Source organism: Mixophyes fleayi, chromosome 4 (assembly GCF_038048845.1).
Source record: "Mixophyes fleayi isolate aMixFle1 chromosome 4, aMixFle1.hap1, whole genome shotgun sequence".
NCBI classification, from domain to species: domain Eukaryota; kingdom Metazoa; phylum Chordata; class Amphibia; order Anura; family Limnodynastidae; genus Mixophyes; species Mixophyes fleayi.
The window spans coordinates 8,229,184-8,257,045 of NC_134405.1; the positions used below are offsets into that span (position 1 = coordinate 8,229,184).

Below are 27,862 nucleotides of genomic sequence, written 5' to 3' on the forward strand. Positions count from 1 at the left end.
AAAGAAGTTTACACAAAAAAACGCTTTCATTAAAGAAAACTTTGACATTTTATGAAACCCTAATTTAAATATCACCTGGAGACAAACAGACTGAGAATACTTTTTTGTCACCTGGGAACAATTGAGGATAGATGGGGAGGAATGACTAAATATTAACCTACATTTGTAATATATGTATAAAAATATTGATGGACACTTCTGGGTTTTCAATTAAACTGTATGAGATATATATGTGAGGACGGGTATAATATAGGTCTCCCACAATCTTAAAAGCAGAATTTGTTGCACAATTACTTAAGATTGACACCAATTAGTTTAATGAGCCAACCATTGATTACATGATAACATAATATTATGAACACTACAGATATTGACTCCATGGGGGAATTAACATAAATATTAAAGCCTGTTTATCAGATGATGTTCTGAAAACGTGTTATATATATTCTAATCTTCCTATAAATTCTCAGAAAATTCCACTTAATAATGGTGTATATTAGTGTGTGTCCAAACTACTTCCCATCAGATGTCCAAAATATAATTATGTAGTATTTTATAATGTATCATTTCAATCTCAGGTAGTTACCAAGTTATCTCCTCCACATTCTATGTATTTGTATAAGTGATTCCCCCCATATTAGTCATAAGGGGCCACGAGTGTGACCAAATTAATAGACTGAACAAGAAAAGTCTTTTGCTTTGCTCTATATAGAAAAGTGTTTTACACTGTAATGAAAATTGTTATCTTAGTGCTAATTATATGGAATTATGGAATTAATGGAAAACATTCTCCTTACTATAGTAGAAGATGTCAGATGGAATATAAAGTAATAAATCAAGTCTTTTTGCACATCACAGGACTCACACAGGAGAGAATAAGAACTGAAGATAATTCACAAGATCTACCATAAGGATATGATTGTAACATATGTGTCATAAACCAGTTATGTCTATGTATCAAATAATATTCATACACCGGATTTATAACTTTTATTTATTCAATCTGGCAAATGTTTTATATAACATCAAGGACATATTAAATGTCAAAGAAGACTTGAGTGGTCTAACAAGGGGACTTGGGGGCATGTTCCCTCTGGGATAGTCTAATTCTTATGGCATAAAACTGCAGTACACAATCACACATTGCAGAGCTTTGTAATATACCGCTGCCCTGATCATACATTACTGACTGGAAATAGAGAAGAAAGCAAATAATGTCTCTCCATAAAACTCTGTGACTTCCACGGGTAGTCAATATGCTGTAATTCATACATTTAGAGATACCACAGAGGTGCTGCAGAGACAAGCAAGATAATTAGCTATTTTAATCTAGTAATCTATCACCGGGAGGTGAAGTGTATCAGCTAGAGGTGGTAAAGTCTATAATAAATGTCCCTACTAAGATGGTTATTATCCAGTAACCTTACAGTGTTCGGATGCTCTTGCTGGTCACATCCAGATCATATATAATCCTGTTGCAGATTTGCAGTCATCGCTTTGTACGTATAGAGATGTATCCACTTTTATGTCCTGCATCTGATAGTGCTTCCAGCATCACAAGGGATCCTGCAGGGAGAGGGGACTGGGGGAATGAGAATAAAACCAGAATTGGTCCCTGCTTGTACCACGTAACATCCACATGAAGAGACATTGATTTGTTCATCCCCCTCTATCTCCTCTGCATGTGCCAGCTGCTTGTGCATTGTAACCAGCCTGCCTTACTTTCTCTTCTTTCTACACCAATATGTCAGTGTGTAGTGCTCTCTAGGGCATTAGTATTATGTCCTATGACATTGTAACCAGCCTGCCTTACTTTCTCTTCTTTCTCTGCCAATATGTCAGTGTGTCGTGCTCTCTAGGGCATTAGTATTATGTCCTATGACATTGTAACCAGCCTGCCTTACTTTCTCTTCTTTCTCTGCCAATATGTCAGTGTGTAGTGCTCTCTAGGGCATTAGTATTATGTCCTATGACATTGTAACCAGTGAGCTGATGAGAGTGAGATATTTACGTCATTACTTCTACTATGTTGCTGGCGAGTCAACAGAGATTGATTGTAAACTGTATGTGAGAGTTCAGGGAGAATGATCCCTGTATAATATGTCTATGCTATAGTGCTGTTCCTTATGTACTGTGATTTTTGTGCTTCAGTTAAATGATGATAAATGTGCTGTGACAGCACCTTTTACTACAACACAATTACAATTTATAGCAAAACCTGTTTTGGAAGCATAGATTAGAGCAGGAGAATATAAGACCTGTATGTTCATAATATGAATAAAACCAACACTCCATGAGAACAACACATGAAGCCAGTATCTCATGTCAGAGGAGTCACATGTGGTTATTACGGAGTTCCCGTGTTCCAGGATACCTAGCAGAGTACTATATACAATACTATAATGTGACATGGTACTGCTGGTATATGTGCTGTGACAGTATACAATGTGATAATCCTCTATAGGTGCCCCATAACCACTTACAGCTGGGACCTGGGTATATGCTTTCTATATAAATATTTGTATGATAAATTTTTGTATCCCATGAAAGATCTATGTCTAATATTTACCTCATCCTTTCTGTCGGGCAGATAAATGTAATGTACTTTATGTGTTTCCCTGGTGTACTTTAATTGTGTTAGTGTAATAGTTTGTCAAGCGAAGCCAACACTGTAATTACTGACTGATGCTGCAGTAATCCCTGAACGTTATATTGACAGCTCACACATGTCTGAGATGTGACATGTGTCTTTTATGGCAATTTCATATTCTCTTAGTACAGGTCTGCAAACCCATTAAATATTAAGTTCAGTGTCTTTTAACGGAAACTGTATCATTTTCCCTGTGAGACTGAGAGGTCAGACCGTGTTACTATAAATACTGGTAATTTTTCAACTGATGTATAATAATGAATTAACAAAACAAATATATTTCAGCCTAGGTTATCATTTAGGTTAACATTAATAAAATCTATCTAAACGGCTGCACAAACAAATTAATTCCTAAATTGAGCTCTATATGTAATAAAAGACGTGCTCAATAGAGATGAAATACTGAGATGATACATATGGAATAATAACAATAATTTTAATTAAATAAGAGGAATTATAATAATAAAAAATGATTTCTGACTCCTAGTATGTCCTATATAACACACCACATATACATTTACACTGACATTCTCTAAGTGACTATCTTGCTCTTGGACCAGATGAAGAGCACAGATCTGAAGGTAAATCGTGTATAGTATGTACACATGTATCAGCATGTAGATTGGGACTTTTTCCCCTGTTGTCGGTAAATCGCTAATCGTTAGAATTTCCCTGTAGTGTGTACCTAACCTTACTGCTGATACTTAGATCAGGTCTTTCTGCTCACACCCTCTACATAGACAATAGGTGAATCCTAAACAAAAGGTCCATTTGTTGACATAACAGGATGCCAGAAACTGCGATGATCTAATTAGAAAATTTTACCTCCTGCTGAGGTATAATTAGATATTTCCTTTGTAGTAAGTGACCTTAGGAATGTTTCTATTTTGTTCCAAGTCAAAGAAGTTTACACAAAAAAACGCTTTCATTAAAGAAAACTTTGACATTTTATGAAACCCTAATTTAAATATCACCTGGAGACAAAAAGACTGAGAATACTTTTTTGTCACCTGGGAACAATTGAGGATAGATGGGGAGGAATGACTAAATATTAACCTACATTTGTAATATATGTATAAAAATATTGATGGACACTTCTGGGTTTTCAATTAAACTGTATGAGATATATATGTGAGGACGGGTATAATATAGGTCTCCCACAATCTTAAAAGCAGAATTTGTTGCACAATTACTTAAGATTGACACCAATTAGTTTAATGAGCCAACCATTGATTACATGATAACATAATAATATGAACACTACAGATATTGACTCCATGGGGGAATTAATATAAATATTAAAGCCTGTTTATCAGATGATGTTCTGAAAACGTGTTTTATATATTCCCATCTTCCTATAAATTCTCAGAAAATTCCACTTAATAATGGTGTATATTAGTGTGTGTCCAAACTACTTCCCATCAGATGTCCAATATATAATTATGTAGTATTTCATAATGTATCATTTCAATCTCAGGTAGTTACCAAGTTATCTCCTCCACATTCTATGTATTTGTATAAGTGATTCCCCCCATATTAGTCATAAGGGGCCGCGAGTGGGACCAAATTAATAGACTGAGCAAAAAAAGTATTTTGATTTGCTCTATATAGAAAAGTGTTTTACACTGTAATGAAAATTGTTATCTTAGTGCTAATTATATGGAATTATGGAATTAATGGAAAACATTCTCCTTACTATAGTAGAAGCTGTCAGATGGAATATAAAGTAATAAGTGACCTGAACCTACAATTATATAGTGATTATTGGTGGGAGACACTGAGCTTTAGATCACACTAATTAGGTAATGAGCACCTAAGGGGTGACGTCCTTTCTCCTGTTTTACATTCTCACACATTTCTTGTATTACTACTGATCACATTATAATTTTCATTTTAATATTTTGCTTGGGAAAAGAACAGTCTAACATAAAAAAGAGCTTTCTTCGTACTAAATCACATACCCATTTTTTTTAAACTATGACATGTTTAGTAATACAGATGATTATGTTCTCTAAAGTCCAAAGAGTATATTGAGTTTTAATCCATATAATTCCATATTATTTGTACTACTGCAGCCATCTCTGCTTTTTCAAACACAATTTGCATTGGAAATCACAGGAGCACTTCTCACTTGTTAATGTTATAGTTCGCTGCTCTGGTTACTGTGACAAAACATGTAGATTTAATTTGGTATACAATAAATATTTATATTTTAGATTTACCTTCTTAAGTGAACTTATTGTCTATTTTGTTCATGGCAGCTCCACCTACAGCTAAATATGTAAAGTGCTTCATTAATAGTGAGTAGGTGAAAAGTCCATTATCTACTGTGCGTATATACAGCTTTGTGTTGGAACAAGTCTTTTGCTCACACTCTCTGCCTAGATAATAGATGAATAATAAACAAAAAGTCCATTTGTTGACATAACAGGATGTCAGAGACTGTCCTGATCTAATTAAAATTCAAGATTTTACCAGGTGTCATGGTCTAATTAGAATTTTCCTTTGTAGTAAGTGGCCTTAGGAATGTTTATACCTCATTTACATGTCAATAAGATTTACATGAGAGTCCTGGAGACAAACAGTCTGAGAACCTTCTGGTCATCCCGGGAACTATTGAAGAGAGATGGGGAGGAATGACTATAAATAGGCAGTATCAGCCCAGTGTTAGTGAGTTGGTGGCTGGAGAGCTGGAAGGATGGAACAGTAAGAATGATCAGGAGGGAAAGAGATAGAAGGAGAAATCTTCCGAGTAAGGTAATTGTATTACCCTTAAGAAGATACATAATGAAGTTTTGTGTATATTATGTTGTAAATATTGTAGTATTATAAATGTGTTATGTGTTCTTGCCTTAACAATGTTTGTATAGTTAGCACTACAACCTAACATAATTATAATTTTTTCATGTGCATTGTACTTTGCATTAATATAACTAAATATTGTATAGCAAAATAAAGATGGGTCAACATGTATTGAACTATAAATATCCAGATAATACACTGTACATCATATGTATCTACTTTCCCACATGGTTTCAGTGTAGTTAGATATTCATGAACCATTATAAATATCAACGTACATTTATATTATCTTAAAAAAGAAAAAAATAAGCACAAACAGGCTACCCAAATTATATACCACACATCCAATTAATAATAAAAAATTATACTTATTAGCATCCAACATACAAAATTAAAATTGCCTTTTAATCGTAAAATAAAATAAATGGGGTTAATATTTCTCTTTGTGCGCAAACCAGAGTAACTCATTCATTAGTATCTCCACAAATTGTGTAAATAGTTATTTGTCACAGATATATCTTATATAAGGGAGGAGTCACACCAAGTGCTAATTGTAGGCATTCTGGGGAATAATAACATCCCTCTTATAATTCAGAGGCATAGATGGTGTTATTTAGATCGCTGCTTTCGGGACTAATTAAGATCAATGTTTTACTTTGTATACAGCAAACAGTATATTCAGCACCCGACGTGCTTCATAACCCAGTCTCTCCCCAGCACCACATAAAACACAGCTCCCCGTCTGTTACCTTATCACGGCTCAGTGTATTTGCTGTGTATGATTAGCAACTTCGGGACCCAGCTCTCTCTTTTACCAAATTCAATAAAGACACACGTGACCATTCAGGCTACACTTTTCTGGTCAAACAAATCTTTCCTTTTCTGTATTTCTCTGCATAATAAAACTGCAGTTTCTTCAGACATGTGGAATTGACAGCTAAACTAATTTGTAACTTAGAACTGACCAATCATGGCTTTCTCTATCACAGATAACAAGTGATACAATCAATTAATTTCCATTTGTATGATATCAAACATAGCATAGAAGAAATATAGCATATATCATAAAAGAATAAAACAATATAAAATGCTTTATTGTTTTATGATATTTGTAGTATAACTGATTTTAATTGGCTCTGAAAGCTCAATGATACCATCTATGCCTCCGAAATGTAAGAGGGAAGTTATTTACTCCCTAACAGTCTAACAGAAGAATACCTGCAATTAGCACTTGGAGTGAATGTTACTTTGAATAGGATATATCTGTGATTTAAAACTATTTACACAATTCGTGAAATATTAATAAATGAGAATACTTCAGTGTTTGCTCCACCAGAATTATTACCCATTTTATTTTATAATTAAAAGCCAATTGTTGCTTTTTCTATTTTTTATTTAATTAGATGGAATTTACTTTAATTTTGTATGTTTGGATATTAATAAAAAAATTATTTTTTAATGATTATTTGGATAAAATGCATATATTTTGGCGAGTCTGCGATTATTTGTTTCTTTTTGAAGTTTTTGGTGGTTAAATTTTTGCACAGTAATTTATTATTGGAGCAGCAAATCTATTCACAAATAATTAAGAAATTGAATTAAAGACAAAACATAATTAGGAATTAATATTTCATTAAGATAGATTTCATCTGAGTATTTTTAAGTATCTAATTTATCATGTGTAATAAAGGAATTAAGGTCATTGTCCAATTAAAATTTTGTAGATTTTAGATTTTGTTACATTGATAATATATTCCCAAATATATTGATGGACATTTCTAGATTTTCTCCTAAATTGTAAAAGCCATATATGTGAAGACAGGAATAATAAAGCTCTTCCATAATCCTAAAGCTAACTTTGTTGTACAATTGTTTAAGATTATGGCCCAAATAGTTTCCTGAGCCAAATTATATAAATATGCAGTCAGTGGCCACTTTTACAGGTATACCTTTCTAGTACTGGATAGGACCAACCTTTAAGTTGCTGCCTCATGATTTTCTGCCTCATTTTGAAAACCTTTTTTTCAATTGTGTACTTATTGTTAATTTTTTTTCACAGAAACACCACTTACAAAAAAATATGTAAATTACTTAATTTAATAGGGAGAAGGTGGTGTGTACTTCATCATCTGTGCAGATATATGACAGGTTTTAATTTTGTGCAGATAATCCTTCACAGTTTTGTTTTAAGAATTTATGTTTGTTTGGCAATGTACACAAAAATAAAAACAATGGTCAATGATTGGGTCATATTTGTTAGTGTATAAAATATTATTGTATTCCTTACACAAGATAACACTACTACTGTTAAAATAGATTAATAATTGTTATAGGCTTCTTAATATAAACATGTTTTTTGCTCACAGGTGAAATAATGAACAGGATCACTCTAAAAACAAGAGACGTTTCGGAAAGCACCTTGTACTCTGAACATTCCAAAAGTATACCGTCATCAACAAGTCATATAGACAACAGACATTAGTTATTCATAAACTCTTTCTCATTCACACAATCTAATTTTATTTTTCAATAGAAAATTCCTTCCACAAATAAGTTCCTTCTCCATAAATTGACAGTAGCCCTATTTGGGCGCTGAATGTGACAAAAGTTATACTTATACATCACAATTGACCAAACATCAGAGAACTGACACCAAAATGAAGCCATTTAAATGCTCTGAAAGTAACAAATGTTTTACCCAAATGTCAAAACTTGCAAGACATCAGAGGATTCACACAGGAGAGAAAGTATTTAAATGCTCTGAATGTAGCAAGTGTTTTAACAAAAAGTCAAATCTTCTTAGACATCAGAGGATTCACACAGAAGAAAAACCATTTAAATGCTCTGAATGTAGTAAGTGTTTTACCCAAAAGGCAAATCTTGTAAAACATAAGAGGATTCACACAGGAGAAAAACCATTTAAATGCTCTGAATGTAGCAAGTGTTTTGCCCAAAAGTCAGATCTTGTAGAACATCAGAGGATTTACTCAGGAGAAAAAACTTTTAAATGTTCTGAATGTAGCAAGTATTTTAACAAAAAGTCAAATCTTCTTAGACATCAGAGGATTCACACAGAAGAGAAACCATTTAAATGCTCTGAATGTAGTAAGTGTTTTACCCAAAAGGAAAATCTTGTAAAACATAAGAGGATTCACACAGGAGAAAAACCATTTAAATGCTCTGAATGTAGCAAGTGTTTTACCCAAAAGTCAGATCTTGTAGAACATCTGAGGATTCACACAGGAGAGAAACCATTTAAATGCTCTGAATGTAGCAAGTGTTTTAACAAAAATTCAAATCTTCTAAGACATCAGAGGATTCACACAGAAGAGAAACCATTTAAATGCTCTGAATGTAGCAAGTGTTTTACCCAGAAATCAAAGATGGTTGTACATCAGAGAATTCACACAATATAAACAATATAAATGTTCTGAATGTTCTGAATATAACAAGTTTTTCTGAAAAAAGGACAAAGCTTTGAGTACTGAATATTTCTACTGGAACACATCACACTGCCCTATTTCACAATACATGTGTGTTTATTAGTCTATGTTATAGCCTCCATGTTCTTTCCCTCATGCTTTTCTATTACTTTCTTATTTCCATCTGTTATGACAACTATGTACTCAGAAAAAGTTATTTAGTAAATGTTGCATGTAAAATACTGGCTGCTGTATCCCATAGCAACCAATCAGATCATCACATTTGCTGGTATGATGATAGCAGACTACTAGTAGCTGATATCTGGTTGCTATGGGTTATAGCACATCTTTGTTCTTCACACTATGTAATTAAATAACTCCCAAGGAAAACACATTATTTCCCAGGGTACCTGTAAATGTCCTTCAAAAGTATAGTATAGTATAGTAATGTATAGTGATTGTCATCAGACATCACTGAACTGTATATAGACTGAAGGACCATGTTCACACAATATCTGTAATTACCATTTATGTTACTGGCAGCTGTTTCTATCACACTTGATGTTTAATAAAAACTGACATTAAAAATGTGGATATTCTCTTTTTAAATGTGGAACTAATATCTATTTCAGTAGTAATGAGCACTGTACACTCTTCTGCATTTTCAGAAGATGGAACCAGGGGTGATAATTAGGTGGTCACCCATGCTGACAACATGATAACCATTGATGAAAACACAGCAAAAAACAAAAAATTAGTAACACACAGCAAATGTATTAGCAATGTGCTTTTTTTTGCCTGTACTGAAATATGAAATATAAACACTGGGTCTGATTCATCAAAGAACATAAATGAGAATTTTATGTGTATAATCCGCAAATTTATTCTGTGAATGCCCATATCCAGACCATTCACAACTAAACACAGCAATGTTCATTTCATCTGCATATGCAAAGAACACTTACTACAGGTTACAATTTCTGTAAGGGAACGGACGGGGAAGCGGCGTTCTCCCTTATTCTATGTACAGTAAGGGCGTGTCAAACACGAGTACACAGAGCCACATCAGATTCAAGCTCTGGGAATCTCTCAGGTACTTCATTCTCTGCTGTATCTCTTGCTCCAGGTACAAGACTAGTTTAGGTCCTGATTACTAGTGATGACAGTCTCGTATGCATGCTATAACATGTGTTTGCAATCAGGAGGAACTGTAACAATGTATTTTATGTTCAGTAGATATTACAAACATCCTAATAAATGTATTGGGGGAAAAAAACCGAAAAAAACATTTTTTTAATTAATGCCTATATTATTAACAGGGGACATTAATTGAATAGGTTTTTCAGATCCGTTAATTGTTGAACTCAGGAGTCTGCAGAGCTGATTACTGGGAGCTTTAAATTAAAGCGCACATTGCTCTCAGTTTACATGACTTGATGAATCAGGCACAGGGTCTTACTGACAATCAGTAATTGCTGAGTAAAAGGAAAGATACATAGTATTCCCTGCTAGCTGCTGTCTGTCCTTGTCTCCTGTCCTAGAGAGAAACAACTACTCACTGTGTAATGGTGGCTAATTTAGTACACTAAACTAACATCTCCCTATTACATATATACACACATATCCATCAACTCCAGTACCCCGCAATACCCTCAGACCACCTCCAGGCCCTTGCATTAAATTACTGCCCTACTTGTAATGCCAAATTTGCTTGAAAAAATAGAAATAAATTATAACTGTTCATGAAAAAAATAAAAATATTACTAACTATTCTGTATCCACCAAGTCTACTCCCATATAGATATGTCCTTTATGGGCTCCCTTTTCACGCAGAAGACAACCTTCCCAGAGATCATTCCCATTTTATGGACACATTATGCAGGGCTTTATTAACATATAATTTCATTACCACCCCACAATAATACTGAATGTGGTTGGATTATTCACTATTTTCAATTTGATCTTTAGCTCTCGATATCCATCAAAGACTTCTTTGATTTTATTACTTCTGACGACATTCATCATCTTCATCATCATCGTTTATATCTAGTGCTCCACAGATACCATAGTGCCGGACAATCTGCTTACAAATATGACATACATCTTACAGATACGACAAACACGAATATAATAAATATATTAGCTCATCCATAAATACAATTAAGTATAACAACATGTACATGGATAGTCATGAGCTGGCATACAGCTAGTATGGATACAAGTATGAGTTCCATGTGTGTAAGAGTGAACAAACAACTGAAAACACTGTTCTATCAGAGTCATATGAGAATGACAGACATGAGGTTTAGGGAATAAAGGACTCTGCCCATGATAGCTTACATTCTAGAGAGAGGGAGTAATGAGAGACAGTCGAAGCAGATAGGACATAAGTGAATGAGGTTGACAGAAGAAATAGTTGGAGTGGACATGATGGTCTAGGAGGGAGTATGGTAGAAAAGCTTGAAGAGATGAGTTTTGAAAGGAATTCCATTGGTTGGGAGCAGATCAGAAGAAGTCTTAGAGATGGGAGCGGTAGAAGGATTAACAGCGGGAGAGAGTGGAAGGTCAGAGGTAGAACACTGTGGTTGAGCTGGAGTCTATCTCTTGATAAGGTCAGAGATGTATGAAGGGGAAGAGTTAGTCATGACACTCGGTACTTACCTTCAGAGATAGTCTGTGAAACACACAAATCTATATCTGAGGTCTCACATTAAGGCGGCATCTATGCTCTAGAAAAATATCAACCTTAGAAATGTAAAATTTAGAGAAACAATTTGGATCACTGCTCATCCAGTCCTTCTCCTGACCTCTTTATAACATAAACATCACACTTAAGGAACAATGTAACACTCTACTTTCTAAAAAGGCTGCCATTAACCTTAAAAAACGCAGTAGCACTTCTATGATAAACCAGACTAAGCTTACTCCTTTCTAGTCAACAAGCTTAGATAACAGAAGGTTGCAGAAACTTGGATTCATTAAATTCCAACGAGGCGTACTTACTGACCTGAATTTTGGGACTTTTATTTGTCGCTGTACAATTTACCTGTAATATGGATATTAGTAGTCACCTTGTCTTTATGTGTCTTATATAAAAGTATTATACTTCCACTGTGCCACAATCCTCTAGCTGCACCCCCTAGTGGTCACTCACATTATTGTCATAATAACAGTCTTCACATTATATTAGGATCGTCTGCTGCGTGTGGTCACTTTCATTTACTTCACTTACGGGGTCTTCGCTCTGTTAGCTTTGCCAATTATGTCCTTTTATGGTCACTTTGTTTTTAAAATTATTATTATCCTTTATTTATAAGGCACCACAAGGGATCTGTGGCGTCGCACACAGGAGGTTAGAACATACAACAAAATGGCAAACTAAGTTAAGTACAAATGTGACAATATTATATAAATGCAAACACAATTTTACATAACTATATAATCATAATTCACAAAATGACATAATTACATAAGGAAAACACTAGTACAGAGAGCCTCATGTTCTTCTATCCTTGCCCCTAACCCATGTCATCTATCAGGCAATCTGAGCTGTTCTCTGTTAGTGACCTGTACAAGTGAATGGGTGGGTGACTGACTTCCAATCCTTGTTTTTATACTGATGTATTTCAGACAAAGTGATAGATAATTTCATACATTCGCTCTATGAAGTGTAAATTTGGCATTGAAATATATTGGTGTAAATATCCTGCATGCCGTTAAATGCTTTATTGCCTTGTTGTGTTGTATATCTGTATATCACAAGCAATGTTTTTAAGTCATTTTTATTCAAATATCTGCTGCAGTATGTGATCTAGTGTATGGATGACGGGAAAGTGAGTAATTTCACAAACAGAACTGTCCATTATGTTTGTTACCAGGGTAAAGGTGATATTACACATGGGAGGTAATAGTACACAGGAGATGTAATAGTACACAGGAGAGGTAATAATACACAGGAGAGTTAATAGTACACAGGAGAGTTAATAGTACACAGGAGAGTTAATAGTACACAGGAGAGTTAATAGTACACAGGAGATGTAATAGTACACAGGGGAGAGGTAATAGTACACAGGGGAGAGGTAATAGTACACAGGAGAGGTAATAGTACACAGGAGAGGTAATAATACACAGGAGAGGCAATAACACAGGAGAGGTAATAGTACACAGGGGAGAGGTAATAGTACACAGGGGAGAGGTAATAGTACACAGGGGAGAGGTAATAGTACACAGGGGAGGTTATAGTACACAGGGTAAAGGTATAGTACACAGGAGAGGTAATAGTACACAGGAGAGGTAATAATACACAGGAGAGGTAATAGTACACAGGGGAGGTAATAGTACACAGGGGAGGTAATAGTACACAGGAGAGGTAATAGTACACAGGAGAGGTAATAGTACACAGGGGAGGTAATAGTACACAGGGGAGGTAATAGTACACAGGAGAGGTAATAGTACACAGGAGAGGTCATAGTACACAGGAGAGGTAATAATACACAGGGGAGGCAATAATACACAGGAGAGGTAATAATATACATGGGAGAGGTAATAGTAAACAGGAGAGGTAATAGTACACAGGGGAGAGGTAATAGTACGCAGGGGAGAGGTAATAGTATGCAGGGTAAAGGTATAGTACACAGGAGAGGTAATAGTACACAGGAGAGGTAATAATACGCAGGAGAAGTATAAGTACACAGTAGAGGTAATAGTACACAGTAGAGGTAATAATACACAGGAGAGGTAATAGTACACAGTGGAGAGGTAATAGTACACAGGAGAGGTAATAGTACACAGGGGAGGTAATAGTACACAGGAGAGGTTATAGTACACAGGAGAGGTAATAATACACAGGAGAGGCAATAATACACAGGAGAGGTAATAATACACAGGAGAGGTAATAGTATACAGGGGAGAGGTACTAGTACACAGGGGAGAGGTAATAGTGCACAGTAGAGGTAATAATACACAGGAGAGGTAATAGTACACAGGGGAGGTAATACTACACAGGAGAGGTAATAGTACACAGGAGAGGTAATAGTACACAGGAGAGAGATAATAGTACACAGGGGAGAGGTAATAGTACACAGGTGAGAGGTAATAGTACACAGGAGAGGTAATAATACACAGGAGAGAGGTAATAGTACACAGGGGAGGTAATAGTACACAGGGGAGGTAATAGTACACAAGGGAGGTAATAGTACACAGGATAGAGGTAATAGTACACAGGTGAGGTAATACTACACAGTACAGGAGGTATTATATAGTATACACACAGGGCAGACTAAGAATCGTCCCAGGCAGTGACAGCACACAGGCCCACCTGCTTTGGGACTCCCTGTAATGTATTGTTACACGATGAATGACCATTGCTGGTGCAGTGTGACATGAAGCATCTCCATAGACATATGTTTTATGCTCTGTGTTCTGTCCAAACTAATCATTTCCCTTGTTGTGTAAAGCACACAAGTCTCTGTGTGATGGCACTCGGAGCACCAGGAAAATCCATAATACCATAATGTTTATTAAAAAAGATATATGTAGCGAAGCTTAAAAAGCACCACACATGAAACTGATATGATTTATTCAAGGACTAAGTGATGTGTTTTAGGTCTGCAAGTATGTATAACAACTAAATGTTACTATTATATCTGTAGCGTTGCACACAGGAGGTTAGAACATACAGCACAATGACAAAACAATAAGAACAAAGTTAACAATATAGCATAAATTAAAACAACAAAACAACATAATGATATAAGGAAAACACTAGGCGAGAGCACCCTGCTCATGAGAGCTTACATTCTAGAGGGGATGGGTGGACACAGAGTAGGTGAAACAGAGTTGGGTCAGCTGAGGTAGGGGAAGGAGAGGAGGGAGAGTAAGGAGGAGGGCTGGTAGGATTGAATGAAAACATGAGATTTAAGGAATGTTTATCGGCTTTGACACTGATTGATAGTGTAATTTAGAGTGGGGATGTGTTACAGAGGTTGGGAAGAGCACGGGAGAAATTCTGGTGGTGGGAGTTGGAAGAGGGAATCAGTGAGGAGGTTGGGCTGCTGTCATTGGCTGAGTGGAGCAGGTGGGAGGGAGTGTGTGAGGAAATGAGGTTGGATATGTAGTGTGGAAAGGAGTGGTCGAGGGCTTTCTAGGTAAGGAGTATGAATTATATTCTGAAGCGGAACTGTCTACTGCGAGTGTTACCAGGGGAGATATAATAGGACACAGGAGAGGTGGGGGGAACAGCACAGATAACCTTACATCACCTAATATATATTATACCATATATTATATAGTATAAATATAATAAGGGCAGCAGCACTCACTTGTATCTTGTACAGATCCGGGGCAGAAGCAGGGAGCATAATATAGTATATTACAATCAGGACAACACTCAGAATGAACACAAAATCATATTTATTAGGTTAATCCATTTCAGCAACAAGTTAATCCAGAGGTCGTCCTTTTGTCACTTGTTGTGGTCTTTTGTATCAACTCGTTACTCAGTTGGATTAACCTAATAACTATGATTTTATGCCCATTCTGAGTGTTGTCCTGCTTGTAATATACAGGATATTTTTACATAAACATAGGATCCTCTGCACTCACCAACGACATTATTAATGCTATTTAAGCTGTAATCTGTATTGAAAAAATGACCAACTCACACTGAAGTCTACCCCTTCTGGACAAATCCTACACTAAATATAAACATACATCACTGTGCTAAACATATTAACATAATCATTGTAGATTTATATGTGTGTGTTTTATGTCTAATTATTTATGATGAAATATATTGAAATCAGAGAAACTGCTGATATGTAAAACAGATTTTTCTGCTCACACCCAAAAATAAATATATTCAGAACCACTTTAGGCTGTTTGCAATGTCATAAAAAAATATGATCACGTCTAGTAATACAGTGTTTATAGTTTTCTATTATCCAACGTTAAATTGCAGCATTGTGTAGATTAAGTTCCTTATTCCAGGTTAGGGCTGAAGCCTCCTGTATGTGAAACTGAACAGTTGAAGAAAGCTGTCTGGCAGGGATCCCATGTAACCGTAAGCAGCGGTGGGCACGGGTCTCTTCTGTGACCGACAGATAGGTGTAATTAGCGTCACCAATGTACTCACTGATAGCCGTCTCCATCTTGTGGAAAGGAGACAGCTCCAGCCTAGGAGTGAGCTGCAGAGACGCTCCACCGTGGTTTATACTGCAACCGATGACAATAGTATAAATGTCCAATTCAGCCTGTGAATGGCAATGAATTTCTTTGATCCTTTCATGAGCTCCAACAATATGTCATAAAAATGTCCTGACCGGTTTCATCACCATCCAGGTAATGTCCACAGAGGGGATCTGCATTGTACACTGTCAGCAAACAACAGAGGACCAAGCTGCTTAGATTCCCTTTTAGTACTTGTTATTGAATCAAGAGCAGCTGTATGATCTGTGCACAAGACGCTGTTTTGTAAAAAAAAATCACATACATAAAATGCTTAAATAAACAACAAGTAATGTTTCTTTAAGTCATTTTTATTCAAGTATCTGCTGAAGTATGTGATCTAGTCTATGAACGAATGCAAATGGAGTAATTTCAGAAACATAACTTATTATTATTATTATTAGTAGTAGTATTAGTATGATTATTATTAGATTAAAGGGGTGTCCTTTGAGATATGTCCCAGATGTGCGTCCTTACAGTACAATAAAATAAGTCTGTGTATTATGTCTTATTTTTATCAGTGAATCATATTGAAATCAGAGTTACTGCTGATACATAGAACAGGTCTTTCTGCTCACACCCTCTGCATAGACAATAGGTGAATCCTAAAGAAAAGGTCCATTTGTTGACATAACAGGATGTCTGAAACTGTGAGGTCTAATTAGAAGATTTTACCACCTTTTGAGGTTTTAATTAGTATTTTCCTTTGTAGTAAGTGACCTTAGGAATGTTTATATCTCATTTACAAGGCAATGATGTGTACATAAGACTGTGCATTGATGAAGGAAAACTTACACATTTTATGAAACCCTAATTTAAATATTACCTGGAGACAAACAGGCTGAGAATATATTTTGGTCATCCAGGAACCTACTGAGGAGAGATGGGGAGGAATAACTAAATATTAATGTAAATTTTTAAAATATGCATAAATATATTAATGGACATTTCTAGGTTTTCTTCCACACTGTATGAGTCATATATGTAAGTATAGGAATAATTTAATTCTCCCATAATCTTAAATGGAAACTTTTGTTGCACAATTACTTAAGATTAAGACCAAATAGTTCCATGAGCCAACCATTGATTACATGATAATATAGTAAATGTAGTTTAAAAATAATATATTCTCTATCAGTACTGTGGTATCATGTGTGTAATATATCTATATATTCTCTATTAGTACTGTGGTATCATGTGTGTAATATATCTATATATTCTCTATCAGTACTGTGGTATCATGTGTGTAATATATCTATATATTCTCTATCAGTACTGTGGTATCATGTGTGTAATATATCTATATATTCTCTATCAGTACTATGGTATCATGTGTATAATATATCTATATATTCTCTATCAGTACTGTGGTATCATGTGTGTATTATATCTATATATTCTCTATCAGTACTGTGGTATTATATATGTAATATATCTATATATTCTCTATCAGTACTGTGGTATTATATATGTAATATATCTATATATTCTCTATCAGTACTGTGGTATCATGTGTGTAATATATCTCTATATTCTCTATCAGTACTGTGGTATCATGTGTGTAATATATCTATATATTCTCTATCAGTACTGTGATATCATGTGTGTGTTATATCTTTATGTGACGAAAACAGGATGCATTAGAAATCATAATACAAGTGCATGAACACTTTCCTGTGTTAGGCTCACACACCAATATACCTGTAACCATTTGAATCTGGGTATAAACAGATTTTGACAGATTTTTTTATATGTTCTGAATTTTATATCTTAAATATCAAAGAGGTTTGCAGCAATCCTTACAAAGTTGGACATTCGTCTTTCCATTTGTACAGATGATTAGTGATCAGTTGGGATGAATACATCACATATAAATACTGAGACTGTGTCACCTGGATTCATCCTTCTGATGAAAGTCCAACAGCACAGAAACGTGTCAAGGTTCTTACTTCAGTCTCCCTAAGGATTGGTCACATTATTCTCAGAAGTAGATCTCTGCTTTCAGCATTTATGAAATTCGATATCTATGATGAGCCTATTTTTCCCTGTTATTTTAAGGCAGAACTCTGGTAATTGAAGGGTTTTAGATCTCAACATTTATCACCTGTATACTGACTGTCTGTTTTCAATCCCAGATTCCATGAATGACATTGCACAGTGAACCCAGGTGACATTAAGTTACCTGATATATGATCATTGTTAACAGCTAGTTCTAATAATTGTATACATAAATCTTTCAATCATGTTCCTGAGGGTGCTATCATCTGCTTTATAACAATTGAAAAGGAGTTTTTTTTATTGTGTATTAAATAGATTTGATAGTTATAAATGAGGTTCTGCTATATGTATCATTCTGGCTTTATTTAGATGAATATCCTCAATAATCTGCCTTTACAATTTCATTTATATTAAATAATTTATTTATATCTTTTGTTATAGTGTATTTTAAGCAATGAATAAAATTAATATCAGAGTTACTGCTGATATGTACAATAGGACATTCTGCTCACACTGTCTGACTACACAATAGACAAATCCTAAACGAAAGGTCCAGACTGTGCTGATCTAATTAGTATGTGAGATTTTACCACCTGCCAAGGTCTAATTAGTATTTTCCTTTGAAGTCAGTGACCTTAGGAATGTTTATACCTCATTTACATGTCAGTGATATTTACATGAGAGACCTGGAGACAAACAGTCTGAGAACCTTCTGGTCATCCCGGGAACTATTGAAGAGAGATGGGGAGGAATGACTATAAATAGACAGTATCAGCCCAGTGTTAGTGAGTTGGTGGCTGGAGAGCTGGAAGGATGGAACAGTAAGAATGGTCAGGAGGGAAAGAGATAGAAGGAGAAATCTTCAGAGTAAGAATATACTGATATATACACAAACATTTATAACTGTTATATTATAGATATTGTATTGTAAATATGGGATGTGTTTTTGTCTTAGCAATGTTTATATAGTTATTATTACAATCTAACAACATTATAACTATTAGAGTACATTACTGTGCATTGTATATTCTGCACATTGTATTATCTATTAGTAAATATTACATTGTAAAACAAAGCTGTGTTACATGTGTTGATCTTTAAATATCCTGATAATACACTGTACATTATATGTATCTGCTTTCTCCTATGGTTGCAGTGTAGTTAGATATACATGAACCATTATGTTTGTAATATATACATAAACATATTTATGGACATTTCTAGATTTTCACCTAAATTGTATGAGTCATATATGTAAGGACGGGAAAAATTTAGATCTCCCATAATTATAAAAGTCAACAATTGTTGCACAATTGCTTAAGATAATGGTTCAAATAGTTTTATGAGCCAACCGTTGTATACATGATAATAAGTATAGTTTGGCAATAATATATATTCCCTATCAGTACTGTGGCATCATCTGTGTATTATATTAATATATTCTCTAGCAGTACTGTGGTATCATGTGTATAATATATCTATATATTCTCTATCAGTACTGTGGTATCGTGTGTGTAATATATATATATATATATATATATATATATATATATATATATATATATATATCAGAGAAAAATAAGCCCACGCTCGGTATATCCCACATTATATATGGTACCAGCTGCTTGGCAACAAGCCCGCGCTCGGTATATCCCATATTGTATGTGGTACCATCTGCATGGCAATATAAATGCCCATATATGTATACAAAACAGAAAGAAAGTTGTCAGCGCTTATCCTTTAAACTGCATATCTGTATGTGTCTAGCAAAATGAAAACATGAGGTATTAGTTCATATTTTGATCAAAAGACTTAAGCCTGCATCCCACGTTTAAGGGTACCTCATTATATGCAGGTCCTACACTGACCTATATGCTTTAAACACTATTAAAATGCAGTTAAAATCAGATGCACTCACCTCCCAGGTATAGGGGTTTACATCTAGCAAAGGTTGGCTTGTGAGCCACACCCAAATGTGCCTTAAATAGTCTTGATGGACAGCTGCTATGACAAAAAGGCAATATTTTGAAACAAAACCAGAGAAAAATAAGCCCGCGCTCGGTATATCCCACATTATATATGGTACCAGCTGCTTGGCAACAAGCCCGCGCTCGGTATATCCCATATTGTATGTGGTACCAGCTGCATGGCAATATAAATGCCCATATATGTATACAAAACAGAAAGAAAGTTGTCAGCGCTTATCCTTTAAACTGCATATCTGTATGTGTCTAGCAAAATGAAAACATGAGGTATTAGTTCATATTTTGATCAAAAGACTTAAGCCTGCATCCCACGTCAAGGGTACCTCATTATATGCAGGTCCTACATTGACCTATATGCTTTAAACACTATTAAAATGCAGTTAAAATCAGATGCACTCACCTCCCAGGTATAGGGGTTTACATCTAGCAAAGGTTGGCTTGTGAGCCACACCCAAATGTGCCTTAAATAGTCTTGATGGACAGCTGCTATGACAAAAAGGCAATATTTTGAAACAAAACCAGAGAAAAATAAGCCCGCGCTCGGTATATCCCACATTATATATGGTACCAGCTGCTTGGCAACAAGCCCGCGCTCGGTATATCCCATATTGTATGTGGTACCAGCTGCATGGCAATATAAATGCCCATATATGTATACAAAACAGAAAGAAAGTTGTCAGCGCTTATCCTTTAAACTGCATATCTGTATGTGTCTAGCAAAATGAAAACATGAGGTATTAGTTCATATTTTGATCAAAAGACTTAAGCCTGCATCCCACGTCAAGGGTACCTCATTATATGCAGGTCCTACACTGACCTATATGCTTTAAACACTATTAAAATGCAGTTAAAATCAGATGCACTCACCTCCCAGGTATAGGGGTTTACATCTAGCAAAGGTTGGCTTGTGAGCCACACCCAAATGTGCCTTAAATAGTCTTGATGGACAGCTGCTATGACAAAAAGGCAATATTTTGAAACAAATTTTTTGATTTTAACTGCATTTTAATAGTGTTTAAAGCATATAGGTCAGTGTAGGACCTGCATATAATGAGGTACCCTTGACGTGGGATGCAGGCTTAAGTCTTTTGATCAAAATATGAACTAATACCTCATGTTTTCATTTTGCTAGACACATACAGATATGCAGTTTAAAGGATAAGCGCTGACAACTTTCTTTCTGTTTTGTATACATATATGGGCATTTATATTGCCATGCAGCTGGTACCACATACAATATGGGATATACCGAGCGCGGGCTTGTTGCCAAGCAGCTGGTACCATATATAATGTGGGATATACCGAGCGCGGGCTTATTTTTCTCTGGTTTTGTTTCAAAATATTGCCTTTTTGTCATAGCAGCTGTCCATCAAGACTATTTAAGGCACATTTGGGTGTGGCTCACAAGCCAACCTTTGCTAGATGTAAACCCCTATACCTGGGAGGTGAGTGCATCTGATTTTAACTGCATTTTAATAGTGTTTAAAGCATATAGGTCAATGTAGGACCTGCATATAATGAGGTACCCTTGACGTGGGATGCAGGCTTAAGTCTTTTGATCAAAATATGAACTAATACCTCATGTTTTCATTTTGCTAGACACATACAGATATGCAGTTTAAAGGATAAGCGCTGACAACTTTCTTTCTGTTTTATATATATATATATATATATATATATATATATCTACCTACCAGTACTCTTGTGTAATTTGTGTAATATATGTACTGTATTTAATAACATTATGATTACTCCAGATAGTGTATTTTCTCCAAGAGGTAATTAACATTAACAGGAAAGCCTATTTCTCAGATAATGTTCTGAAAATTTGTTTTATACATTCTTATCTTCCTATAGATTCTCAGAAAATTCCCATTCACAGTCATGTATATTAGTGTGTGTCCAAATTACATCCCTTCAGGTGTCCAAAATATAATTATGTAGTATTAAAAAATGTATCACTACAATCTGAGGGAGTTACCAAGTTATCACTTCCATATTCTATGTATTTGTATCAGTGATTCCATCCCCATATCAGTCATAAGGGGCCATGAGTGTGACCAGATTAATAGACTGAGCAAGAAGTGTTTTATTTTGCACTATATAGAGAAGTGTTTTACACTGTATTGAAAATTGTTATCTTAGTGCTAATTATATGGAATTATGGAATAAATGGAAATCATTCTACTTACTATAGTAGAAGCTGTCAGATGTGATATAAAGTAAGAAGTGACCTGAACCCTATAATTATATAAGAGATTATTGGTGGGAGACACTGCACCACTAAGGTAAATGTAATACAATATTGTTTAAAAAATATAGAACACTAACTAGTTAACAATGACCTAAGGGGAGACGTCCTTCCCCCTGTGTTACATTCTCACATATATCTTCTATTACTACTGATCACATCATCATTTTCATTGTAATAGATTGTTTGGGAAAACTAGATATAAATAAATATTTGTTCTAAACGATTTTTTCTTGTCACAACATTAGTGAGGATTGAGAGAGTCTTCAATACTGAGATCATTTATCTTTTCTTCTTGTAATAGTAACACTTTGTCCTGGGAGAGCTCCTCATAGAGAAACATATAAAAGAAGATATAAAGATGAGAAAAACTGGGATAATTTACTGGTATTTATACCGATGTCATCTCTTTATCATGTGTGAACAAGATATATTTGCTTAAAACTGAATAATAGTAACAACAGACAGATCTGCCTATACTAGGAAGCATTTTAGAATTATCACAGTAAAGAAATATAAAAACAATGGTTAACTTAACTGGATAAATTATTACAGGGCCATCATATGATAAATGTCAGCAAATAGCTCAATTATTGCTTCACTATAAACCATGCACCCAATTTTCTTCATAATATGATATGTCTATTAATAGAGATGATTATTACTCTAAAGTCCAAACATTATATTGCGGAATTACCCCATATTATTTATATATATATATATATATTATACAATATAAGTTATACTATATATAAAATAATATATTATGTGACTCCAGAGTGCCCTCTTAAGTGAACTTATTGACTATTTTGTTCACGGGAGCACCACCTACAACTAAATATGTAAACTGCTTCATTAATAGTGAGTAGGTGATGAGTCCATTGTCTCCTGTGCGGATATATCACAGCTTTGTGTCTTGTAAGGATGTACAGAGAAAGCCTTCACAGTGTTTATTTAGAATGTATGTAGGTAATTTTAATTCTACTTTTAATACCTTGGTATCTTTCCCTTATTATTAGCACCTTACTCAGTGTTCTTCATCTGCTTTTGTAAATCTGTTCTTGGCTGGTCAAAGATGTACAAGATCTGAGGCTTTATCTTGAGGATAACGTGTATTTATTGCATAATACTTTATATTATTGTCACTCACCGGACTGTGAGTGCTTCTTCCCGTACATTTAGGAACCGTGGCCGTCCTCCATCCTGAGGGTCTGCGCATGCGCAGCCCTTTCAAACCCTTCAGTACCTGTCCCTTTAACTTAATTGGCAGATCAGGCAACACTCCCTATATTAAGCACCTGTGGTCAATACCACGTTGCCTGATCTTGGAGTCTCATTCCCCATGAGCCTCTGAAGGTGTTCCTGCGTTTCCTCGTGTATTCAGCGCTGCTGATTCCTGTGGTTTCCAAACCACTTCTACCCCTGTGGTTTCCAGACCACTTCTACTCCTGTGGTTTCCAAACCACTTCTACCCCTGTGGTTTCCAGACCACTTCTACTCCTGTGGTTTCCAGACCACTTCAACCCTCCTGTGTATCATCGTGACTGTTAGCTGATTCCTATCCGCTGCCTCCGTGCACTACAGTCTTCAAGCCACTTCAACTCTGCTATGTATCATCGTGACTGTTAGCTGATTCCTATCCGCTGCCTCCGTGCACTACAGTCTTCAATCTACTTCAACTCACCTGTGTGCCATCATGACTGTTAGCTGATTCCTATCCGCTGCCTCCGTGCACTACAGTCTTCAATCCACTTCAACTCGCCTGTGTTTCATCGTGACTGTTTGGCTGATTCCTATCCGCTGCCTCCGTGCGCTTCAGTCTTCAGCTCATCTCATCTCTCCCGTGTTTCCTCGAGACTGCTACAACTGATTCCTATCCGCTACTCTCCGTGCTCAACAGTTCCAGCTCAGCTCTGCTCTCCCGTGTTTCATCGTTGCTGCACCTGCTGGTTGCTATCCGCTACCTCCGTGTATCTGCAGAGTCCTGCTGCTGCTACTCCTCAGTTCTACTCGTCCTACAACAGCTGACCCGCTCTCCGTGCTTCTCCGTGTTCCCGCTGGTCTCTACTCGCCAGTCTGCATCGGATCTGCGGCTCACTGTTTTCAGTTCATCTAGATCATCCCTACTCTTCAGGGTCCTCCAGGAGTCCAGTTCTACATACTACTGCTTCCTGAGTATTTGTTCCCCTGCTGGTCTACCTACCTGTGCGCTGCACCTACTTGATTACCGCTTCACCCCTCCAGGGACTTCGCATCCTGCCGGCCTCCAGCCGTTCAGGTATCTCTGCACTCCTGTCTGACAGCCTGCTTCTTAACCACGGTATGCATACTTCTCATTGACTGTGCTGATGTATTGCATATCTTGCTGGACTGAGTTTGTTCTCCTCTGGAGTTTACTATCCGCTGAGACTATTGCCATCATTGACTGTGTTATCTTGTGCCTGATTACCTCAAGTGACTTTCTATTATTGCAGTGCTGTTCAGTCATTAATATATTGTGCATGCTATTGTGGATCAAGTTTAAGGTGCCCGTGTATCCCCTGTATTGCAGTCTCTCCCCGTGCTCCTCCTCACATATATATTCAGTGGTACAACTTGCTAGAGGCAGACCACTGATCCCTGTTTCCTGTGTCACCTGTTCCAGTATCCTCTCACATAGCAGTGGTACAACTTGCTAACGCAGACCACTGACTCCCCGGATACCTCCACTTGGATTCCATTCCTTCACTCAGACAGCGGTACAACTTGCTATCCGCAGACCGCTGACTCTCATCACCTCCTCGTTTCTGTTGGACATTCCTCCTCACTATAGCAGTGGTACAACTTGCTACCGCAGACCACTGACTACCTTCACGTGTCCTTTGTCCATACAGTTCCTCGTGTATTTCTACATCCATATTACCAGTGCTGCTAGTCATAGACTTTCCTGAGCATCTCCATCATCTGCTATTTCCTGTTCCGTGATCACCCTGCTACCAGAGTACCATATTACCATCTATACTGCTCTGGTAAGCCTATCACCTGGTGATCCCTGGGTAAAGACTCCTAGTGCCCGTGACAGTAAGATCAGGCCATGACAGACCCAGATACGGAACCTACAGCCAAAGAGATGCTGCAGCATCTGGTCACCCATGTGGAGCAACAGGATGCCCGCCAACAGCTGTTACTTCAATGCTACCAGTCGTTAGCCTCCCAAGGACCATCTGGACAGCCTGTTACAGCTAATGTTGAAGCTCCTGTGCTTTTCTCCGTTTCCCCAGTGCCATCCCAGGTGTCTACAGCTCCCACGCTTCACCTGCCTACTCCGTCCAAGTACAATGGAGACCCCAAAACTTGTAGGGGTTTTCTCAACCAATGCTCAGTTCATTTTCTACCCACCGTTCCAGAGTGGCCTATCTTATCTCATTGTTTTCTGGACAAGCTCTGGCTTGGGCCTCCCCTCTGTGGGAAAGGAACGATCCTGTATTACAAGATAGTGCCAAATTCATTTCTATGTTCCGAAGTGTGTTCGATGAACCAGGTCGTGTGACCTCCGCTGCTTCCAGCATTCTTCGTTTACGTCAAGGTTCTCATACAGTAGGCCAGTACGTCATTCAATTTAGGATCTTAGCCTCTGAACTTCAGTGGAACACTGAAGCATTAATTGCCGCCTTCTGGCAGGGGCTCTCCGATAAAATTAAAGATGCACTGACTACCCAAGAGCTTCCTTCGTCACTAGAAGATTTGATCTCTCTTTGCCATCGTGTAGACATGAGGTTTCGTGAAAGAGAATCTGAGAAAACAACTCCTGTTAAAGCACCTCTTCGCTCAACCCCTCAGTTTCGTCCAGCTTCACCTTCCGTGATTCCCATGGAGATAGGACGTTCCGAATTATCTTTAGAAGAGAAGAAACGAAGAGTAAAGAATAGACTTTGTATCTATTGTGCTGATTCCACACATATGCTCAGTTCTTGCCCTAAGAAATCGGGAAATGCCAGGCCCTAACTAGTTCTGGAGAGGTGAAGTTAGGGTCCCTGGAGTCCTCTCCATCTTCTATGAAATTAAAAGTCTGCGCTTTTGATGTTACGATTTCCTTTGCTACCAAATCCTTTGAGTCACAGGCATTGATTGATTCTGGAGCAGCAGGAAATTTCATTTCTAAATCCCTAGTGAATCAATGGTCCCTACCAGTGATTACTTTGAAAACACAGATTACTGTGACTGCTATAGATGGATCACGTCTCATCAATGGTCTCATCACTCAGAGTACGTCTCCAGTAACACTTCAGATTGGTGTGCTACACCATGAAGAAATTTCGTTTTTAATTCTTCCAGTTACGACAAGTCCGATTGTCTTAGGCCTTCCATGGCTTCAATGTCACTCTCCCCAGATTTACTGGCGCACTCCTCAAGTTACGTCTTGGGGAGCTGAATGTCATCATCGTTGTCTTTCTCAAGTCATTCCTCTTAAAGTACAGCAATCTTCCATCTCATCTTCCTCACCGGGACTCCCTCCTCAGTATGCTTCATTTGCCGATGTTTTTGATAAAGCTCAGTCTGAACGTCTTCCTCCTCATCGTTCTTGGGATTGTCCGATCGATCTGCTACCTGGCAAGACTCCTCCCAGGGGTCGGGTCTATCCACTTTCGTTACCTGAAACTCAAGCCACATCTGAGTACATCCAGGAGAATCTCCAGCGAGGGTTTATTCGACCTTCCACCTCTCCCGCTGGAGCCGGGTTCTTCTTCGTAAAAAAGAAGGATGGATCATTACGCCCCTGCATAGATTTTCGTGGACTCAACGCCATTACTATTAAGAATCGGTATCCCATTCCGTTGATCACTGAGTTATTTGATCGCATCAAGGGAGCTCGGATCTTTACCAAGTTGGATCTTCGTGGTGCCTATAATTTAATTAGAATCCGTCCCGGTGACGAATGGAAGACAGCGTTCAACACCAGAGATGGGCATTATGAATATCTAGTAATGCCTTTCGGGTTGTGCAATGCCCCCGCTGTTTTCCAAGGCTTCGTTAATGAGATCTTTCGGGACTTATTATATGTATGTGTCGTTGTCTACCTGGACGACATATTGATCTTTTCACAGGACCTGCCTTCTCATCACCAACATGTGGCAGAGGTCCTCTCCAGACTCCGGAAAAATTCATTATTCTGCAAACTAGAAAAATGTTCATTCGAGTTGCCCCAGATTCCATTCTTGGGGTATATTGTTTCCGGAGTTGGCCTGAAGATGGATCCAGACAAGGTGAATGCTGTATTACATTGGCCGCAGCCAACTACTCTTCGTGCTATCCAGTGTTTTTTAGGTTTCGCCAATTACTATAGACGCTTCATTCAAGACTTCTCGTCCATTGCATCTCCTATTGTGGCCCTGACTCGTAAAGGGGCTAATACTAAGCAATGGTCATCCGAGGCTCTCCAAGCCTTTCAAATTCTTAAAGAGTCCTTCTCCTCTGCTCCCATTCTTCGACAGCCTGATGTGACACTTCCCTTCTTCCTAGAAGTTGATGCCTCTAATGTGGGCTTAGGAGC

At 36.9% G+C, this 27,862-nt stretch overlaps 1 pseudogene; it reads left to right on the top strand.

Annotated features, from left to right (window-relative positions):
• Positions 1-27,862, top strand: part of LOC142149625 (uncharacterized) — an 82,943-nt pseudogene that overhangs the window by 30,824 nt on the left and 24,257 nt on the right.